The sequence below is a fragment of the Coptis chinensis genome, chromosome 4 (genome assembly GCF_015680905.1).
Source record: "Coptis chinensis isolate HL-2020 chromosome 4, ASM1568090v1, whole genome shotgun sequence".
NCBI lineage: Eukaryota > Viridiplantae > Streptophyta > Magnoliopsida > Ranunculales > Ranunculaceae > Coptis > Coptis chinensis.
This window is the reverse complement of record NC_141459.1, coordinates 9,012,069-9,020,168: the sequence shown is the minus strand read 5'-3', so window position 1 is coordinate 9,020,168 and position 8,100 is coordinate 9,012,069. Positions and strand designations below refer to the sequence as shown.

At 38.4% G+C, this 8,100-nt stretch overlaps 1 pseudogene; it reads right to left on the bottom strand.

Moving 5' to 3' along the window:
* Positions 1-1,080: 1,080 nt before the first annotated feature.
* LOC147501706 (putative UDP-rhamnose:rhamnosyltransferase 1 pseudogene) lies at positions 1,081-2,430 on the bottom strand (annotated as a pseudogene).
* Between the last annotated feature and the right edge of the window lie 5,670 nt (positions 2,431-8,100).

Here is an 8,100-nt window from a genome sequence, read left to right as displayed (position 1 = left end):
TTATGCGAAAAGGTCGCGACCTTTCGAAATGAAAAGCGTGTATCATGCTGCGAAAAGGTGCAACCTTTTCGAAATAGGCACCGGTTCAAACAAATATATATGCTTAAATGGTGTGTCCTTTTTCAAACATGTGACTTTTCAAAGAGTTGCTTACTTTTTCCCAAGAGCCATGTGTTGTTTCGAAAGGCACCACTCACCTATAAATAGTGGATGAATTTGGAGAGAAAGATACACCGGATCACCGAGTTCCGATCTTTCTCTTCTCCCTCCCTTAGTCAAATACTATGTTGTGTTCGGCATCTATAGAATTGAAGTGCTAGCTTTCTATAGAAGGAAATCCGTTCTATCTTGGGAGATAGTTTCCCATCAACCTTCAAAGCACGTGTTAAAATCAAAGGACATAGTGTATCTACACTAGGCTCGGATTTAATTAAAATTATACAAGACACTTACAAAACAAAAGGTTTGTATAGTTTGGTAATTGGTAAAGAGTAAAGTACAATTAAGTTGTATATTCCTAACAAACCTTAGTGGAACTATTTACTCTTATGCTTCAGATGTATGTCTATGACATTTCATCACAGCTTTTTTGCAGGAATTGCAGCTTTCATTTGTGTTTTCAGCTTATGATTAGCTTCGGTGGTGTTGTTCTTTGGTTCTGTTTAGAGCTTTTTAGTCTTACATGGCTTCCTTAGTGCGCTATTTTCTGTATTCAAACTTAACTTAGCATGCCAGTGCATGTAATCTTGATGATGATTGAGAGAAATTATCTGAAATGTATAGAAATGTTAGGTTGCAACTAACATCAAGTCTTGAAGAAATATTTCCGACAAACAAATCTCATGCTAGTCAATATGAGCAGGGCTGCGACTCCATATTTTCCATCACAAATTTGTACTTGTGATAAACAATAGACGCCCAAGGCTGTTTGGCAAGAAAATGCCAATAAAAATCATCAGAAGATGATTCCCCTTGCTTATAAGCTACAGATGTACGTGTTCTTGTACAAAGAGGAACGTTATTCTGTGGGAAACAAACGACTAGGACTTGAGATAATTAACAAATCCTCTCATGTAGTGGTCATAGTTGACCCTGGTCACTGAAAATGGATTTCATGTCTCTAGCTCTAAGCCTCAAATCTTCACCTTCATTGCTCACCATGGCCATTCTCAAAGCCTTCGCAATGTCTTCACCATTAAATTTCCCATCATCAGTTCTCTCTACTTCCACAGCTAATCCCTTTTCCACCAGTAGCCTAGCATTCAGTCCCTGGTCAATCACCAAAGGCAACACCACTAGGGTATGACCATGTTGGAGTGTTTCTATGATGGATCCCCATCCAGAGTGAAACAAAGATCCACCAATTGATGGGTGGGATAATATATCCAGTTGCGGTACCCAACCGAAAGCCACCACTCCAAACCTAGCGGTCCGGCTTCGAAAACCAGATGGCAAGGCATCATCGTCGTCAATAGCCCACATGGGCTTCCGTAACGCCCATAGAAATGGCAAGTCAGCAAGCTCAAGACCATGTGCTATCTGAAAAACCTGATCTCTATCTAATTTTGCTTCACTTCCAAAGGCAACATACACAACAGATCTGTTCTTCTGTAGATCAAGCCAGTTGAATATCTCGCCAGATGAGTGGCCCTCGACGTTATCTCTGTCCTTCTCCACTAGAACTGGAGGAATTAATCCCACAGGAATTACCGCTTGGCGGTAAACTTTCGTAGCCACATCAAAGTATTCCCCTTCATACTCTTTACAAGTCCGCATGGCTACTGCTTGGCATGCGTTGAGCATTTCTGACATCCTCTCTGCATCAGTTTTAGCCGAAGCGTTTGTCTCGAATACTCCGAGAAATATGACTTTAGCCTCGAATGGTCGGAAGGCAACTGTCGACGGAAAAGTGATCCACTTTGGTGGCGATGTGAGGCTCTCCCACGTACGGTCCTTTTGTTCTTCTGCTGTGAGGAAATCTGGGTGCCCAAAAAAAGCATTAATTACCGAAGAAAGAACTGAGAACATGATCAGTGGAATACTCTTTTCTCTTGCTATATCAACTGCCCAATATGGAGCAAAGTCTAGAATGATCCAATCTACTGTTTCCTTAGAGATGAATGCTTTGAATTGTGTATCCATCAAGTCATAGGATACCTTTAGGAACTGCGTTTGGTCCATTGTAAGATCAACAGTCGCTTCAGCGCCAATGGGTAAACCGTCCACAGAAGGCAAATGAAACTGAACAAAATTAAAGAGAGGTTCTAATTCTGCAGGAATTTCGGGAAGTCTTTGAATGTTTCTTGGAGTGGAAATGAATGAAACTCGGATTCCAGCTTTGGCTAAAGAACTGGAGAGATGGAAAAATGGAATCATATGACCAAATGCTAACCATGGAAGTATGACTACATGAAGAGGTTCTCTGGCCATGAAGAGCTGAGGTTTATTTTTATTTTTTTCCCGCTAAATCAATCAAGAGAAGATAATATTGAGATAAGTACGTGTTAAATCAAAGCTGAAAAGTTCGGACTTAGTAACTGTGTGGACTAGAAATATGAATGGTATTATCTGTTGGGTTAGTTAGTGTTCCCTAGATGAGCCAATTAGTGTGTGTGTTGGGTTAGTTAGTGTTCCCTAGATGAGCCAATGGCTAATTAGGTTCTCCTCCAAAATACACACAAAAAAAAACACCATGAACTCCCAAATACACACAAAAAGTATTGCGTATTTTATTTGTGTGTACTTGAGGTGGGGAGAAATCCTAATTGACTCATCTAGTTGGGGTAATACTAGTAAACCCTTAGAGCATTCCCAATGCAGATAGATATATGGTGAGAATGTGACAATATTCACCTCTTTAGAGCATTCCCAATGCAAGTCAATATTTTCCCTCTCTTATCACCTCCACGTAGGCAGTTTTTCCCCCTTTTATCACTGTTTTGGTGAAAAGAAAGGTAAAGCTGCCCAATGCAAAGGTGAATATTAATCTCGGACGAGATGTTAGATTCCGTTTGAACGTAAAAATCGAAAAAACGCTCCGGACGGAATGAAACAACCCGTCTGAAATTTTTTAAAAAAAACAGTAAAAAAATTAAAAAATCATTTTTTAACCTATTTTTAACCCATTTTTGAAACATTCCATCCGGAAAAAAAAAAAACCCCATTTTTAAAAAAAAATTTCGTTCCCAAGGGAAAAATCCAGTGCCCAATCCAACATCCCGTCCAAAGTTCACAAGTCAGCCACTATCTCGGTTGAAAGTTTCACCTTGGTAATAACTTGGGAAAATAGTTACCCTCCTTTTCACCTCTGCATTGGGCACTGGATTTGAACAAAAAGGAGATGAAAATTTTCACATTCCTCTCTTTTTCACCTGCATTGGGAATGTTCTTATGGTTCAAAATATTTGCCCAATGCAAAGGTGAATATCAATGTGACTATTTTCCAAGTCAAAACGAGAGTGAAACCTTCAACCGAGATAGTGGCTGAGTTGTGAACTTCGAACGAGATATTGGATTCCGTCTCGTGTGTTTTTTTTTTTTAAAATCGGTTTTTTTTTCGGACGGAATGTTTCATTTCCATCTCGCGTGTTTTTTCGATTATTTTTCGGTTTTTTTTTTTTAACTTCAGACCAGATGTTTCATTCCGTCCGACGCGTTTTTTCGAATTTTTACATTCAGACGAAATCCAACATCCCGAGATTAATATTCACCTTTGCATTGGGCAGCCTCACCTTATTTTTTACCAAAACGGTGGAAAAGAGGAGAAATTAAGCCTACGTAGAGGTGAAAACGTTGACATGCATTGGAAATGCTCTTATGTTGTTTAAATGACTGTTGGGGACTTGGTACGTAGACTAGAAAATTGCTACATCCAGTAACTGTCAGTTCAGCCCTGCAATTCTGTAATTAGATAAACAAGATGCAAGGATATTTATCTACTTTGGAACCTACAGACGGTAAAATAGAATAAAGATAGATGTATATAGTCAAGAATTATTCAAAGTTTCGCAAAGTCAAATACCTTAAGATTGTACTGAAAGTATGAAATTAATTCTACGTGAGAGTTCTTGAAGAGTTCAAGGTAGTAGTAGTTACCCTTTTGTTCCAGGAAAATTTACCTTCGTGTAATCAAACAGAGGGCAATTATACTAAAAGGGTGTAGCTTGATAGCTCCAACTAGCTGGGATGAATGCTCTGGGAATTTTCTGTTGTCCAACACTCCGACCCCACGTTATGTTAACTGTTAAGTGAATAAAAAGTGCTACGCTCTTTTGAATGCTCAATTCCGGAGCTGCACTATACGTCTATAATGATGAGAGTACTCCCGTTTGGTCTCTTTTGTTCAGACTTGCCAAAAGCTGAGCAAAGCGAAAATTCACCTCTATGCTCTGTTAATTAGGCCCTGCATTCATAGACAAGCTAGTGAAGTTGAGGCCAAAGGAAGATCAGAGACCATACCGTGGCCATTGGGATTTCTATACATTATGGCATTAAAGCAGTCTATTTATTGTTTATTGCGAGTATATGACGTTTTAATACAGCTTTTGCTGTTTTTGTTAACTAATGTAATGTTAGAGCATCTCTAGGTGGTGGTAACATACTCTTCAAATTTGAAAAATGCGACCACAGAATCTGGTAGCAAATTTCGACCAACTCTAGGTGGTTATGAATTAAATGTTAAACCACCTTGTCGCGACATTAATCTTGGCCCCGATATCAACATCAGCGACATTAGGAATGGCGCCCATGTATAATTTGAAAACAACCCACGTGACATTAGGAGTGGCGCGCAAGTGAAAAAAAAACCCCTACGCGACATTAGGAGTGGCGCGCGACAGTGCAACTGGCGCGTGTGGTGCTGGTCAAAGTCAAAAAAGTTGTGGGGCGACATTTGCAATGGCGCATCTGCATCCAAATTGCCAAATTTGCGAACAAGAATGCGAACAAGCAGGTGATGCAACCACGAATGAGTCCACCTAGAGTTGGAATTTCGGGAAATTCCGACGCATTTCTTCAAATTTGAAGAATGCGACCACGAATACGTCCACCTAGAGATGCTCTTAGTGCTAGAGATATGTAAACTTAAGTTGTCATATACATAAATGGTATTGTTTAGCTCTATGACACTGAACAGAAGGTTTTGAGTAGTCTGCAGATGTAAGTTGTAAAAAGTGACATAATATTTAAGTATAACAGTTATAGTGTCATATCTACTGTAAATTGTACCTAATATATAAGGGATTATTGAGAGAGAGAGAGAGAGAGAGAGAGAGAGAGAGAGAGAGAGAGTACTATTAACCCAATATAATTGGTATCAGAGCTAAGATCAAATAAAAGTGAGATAGTGAAGAAAAGAAAGAAGAAAACTGAAATTTCTGAAAATCAGTAAGGAGAAAGTAGATCTGGAAATTTTTAAGGAGAAAGGTGAAAGCTTTGTGAGAAATTCTTAATGGCAAGCTCAAGTAACTCAAGTGTGAACATCCTATAACCTTTTATTCCATTATTTGAAAGTGATAACTATGATTTTTGGTGTATAAATATGAGAACTTTATTTATTTCTCAAGATATTTGAGATTTGGTAGAAAATGGGTATGTAGAACCGGCAACAATGGAAGGGTTAACCAATACTCAAAAAGAGCAATTGAAATATGCAAAGAAAAAGGATGTTAAAGCTCTTCTCTTTATTCAACAAGGTGTATGAGACACCATCTTTCCAAGGATCATGGGAGCAACAAAATCCAAAGATGCATGGAGTATTCTTCAACAAGAGTTTCAAGGAAACACCAAGGTGAAAGCCATCAAACTTCAAATTTTAAGAAGAGAGTTTGAAAATATAAAGATGAAAGAAAATGAATCCTTGCTCTTTTTGAGATGGAGCAAAGTCTAGAATAATCTTATCTACTGTTTCGTTTGAGATGAATTCTTTGAACTGGGTATCCATTAAATCATAAGATTTCTTTAGGAATTGGGGTTGATCCATGTTCATATCAACAGTAGCTTCAGCGCCACTAGGTAAACCTTCCACTGGAGGCAGATAAAACTGAACAAAGTTAAATAGAGGTTCTGAGTTTGCTGGAATTTTGGGAAGTCTGTCGATGTTTTTAAGAGTAGAGATGAATGAAACTCGAATTCTAGCTTTGGCTAAAGAAATGGAAAGATGGAAGAATGGGATCATATGAACAAATGCTAACCATGGAAGCGTGACTACATGAAGAGGTTCTCGCTCTTGCCATGTTATAGAAAAGTTCAAATTATAGACCAAGAGATGCAAAAGTGCTAAATGAAGTAAAGAGTTCAGACTTCACAATATAATCTGGACTAGGAATATGGATAATAGGTTTTGAGGATGTCAATGGCAATGTCAATGAGAGAGGTACAAGGGAAAAGAAGAGTGAGCATTGGCGGTGTTGGAGACGTGTGGACAGAATAATGAAACTTTATAGAAACTTATTAGTGAAGTTTTTTTTTGCTGAGTAGATTGTATTGATATGTTGAAATATACATAAGTACATTACACATCAGGTTGGTTGAAGGGAAGGACTGCATCATTGTAAATAACATATCTTCCGTACTAGGTAGATCTTATGCACAACACCCCTAGTATAGGTTAGTTTACAAATCTATAGATCCATAAAGGGCATTTCCCATTTGGTGACCCAGTTGAATTGGGTCTCCCTTCAAACAAGAAAGCCATATTGCTAGTCATTGTAAATGTGTAATTTGCTACCGTGTCAGCTAATGCATTAGCTTCTCCTCAAGTGTTTGAGATCCTTAGCTCATGTATTGTCTTTTTGCAATACTTCCACCTCTATTGCATCTGCCATGGTAACATATCTGAGTTAAATGCTTATACCGCTGCACCAGAATCATATTCTACCCAGAGTTTCCTCCATCCCCTTACCACTGTCGTTTCTGCACTCTCCAATATATCCATACATTCTACAAAATAATTGGTATTTACACCAATTTTCCTCTATAAAACCAAATGAAAATCTCCATTAGAGTTTATAAAGGTTGCTCCAATAGTTGTCGGACTTGGGTTTCCCCTTGCAGCACTATCACAGTTAATTTTGATGGTGTAATGATTAGGGGATTTCCATAAGCAAGTTTTGATTTGAGGTGATTTGGGAAGCTTGATCGTAACTCCTCAACCCCTCAATATTGCCTGATCAATTGCATTCTTTACCGTGTCTTTGGAGAGATGCACACTCTGTCAAATGCTTTTCCAGATTTCGTTCTTATAGAAATCCAAATTTTATTTCCTTCTTGTCTTCAAAGATCATTTTATTTATGTGCTTCCACAAACCAACTAAGCCTCCAATGATGGATGCATTCCAAATGTGAGAAAGAAGCGTGCTTCTATTTTTCATTTTGGCTTTAGCTTGTGGTAAAGAGTTGAAGTTATGTTGAACATGAAACCTATTAGCTAGAGACCCAGTCCCATAGTTTCTTGGCATGTGAGCATTCCCATAAGAGATGAGTGATTTCTTCAACATTGTTAGTGAAGTTGGTCTATTTGACAAGAAAAATTCTTAGTGAAGTTTATTTTCAGCAAGTATTCGTTCAGTCATGCCATTTGGTGCATTATTGTGGTTTTAAGTTTGTCGTCACTCATCAGTGTTGGAATAAAACTTGCATTGGAATAGAGAAATCTACTGATAAAATTAGAGAACAATGCTTTCGGCTTCAAGGCACGATGTCGCTATCTTTTAGACAATATTTCTCCCCTTTTGATCAATGATCATAATTGCACTAAGGATGTGAGAGATTGCCTTCATGATACAATGAAGCCTCAATTGTGTTGTTATGATGCAAGTGTGCATCACCTAACCGTAACCAAAGAACACTCCAGAACAATACTGGTGATGACAAAGTAAAACTCACTGAATTCTCTTATACAAAGATGTTGAACACACCCATGTATATATAGGCATTCACGCACCTTTTCAGAATACTTCAAAACATCACTGAGTTGTTTCACTTATGTCTTCAAATGTCACTGTTTCAACAGACACATCTCTTAGTGCCTCGCGTCTGTTCAAGGCACCTCTCTGATTGTTTGCACCGTTCGAAACAAGTTGTGAATAGGGGTGGATCCAA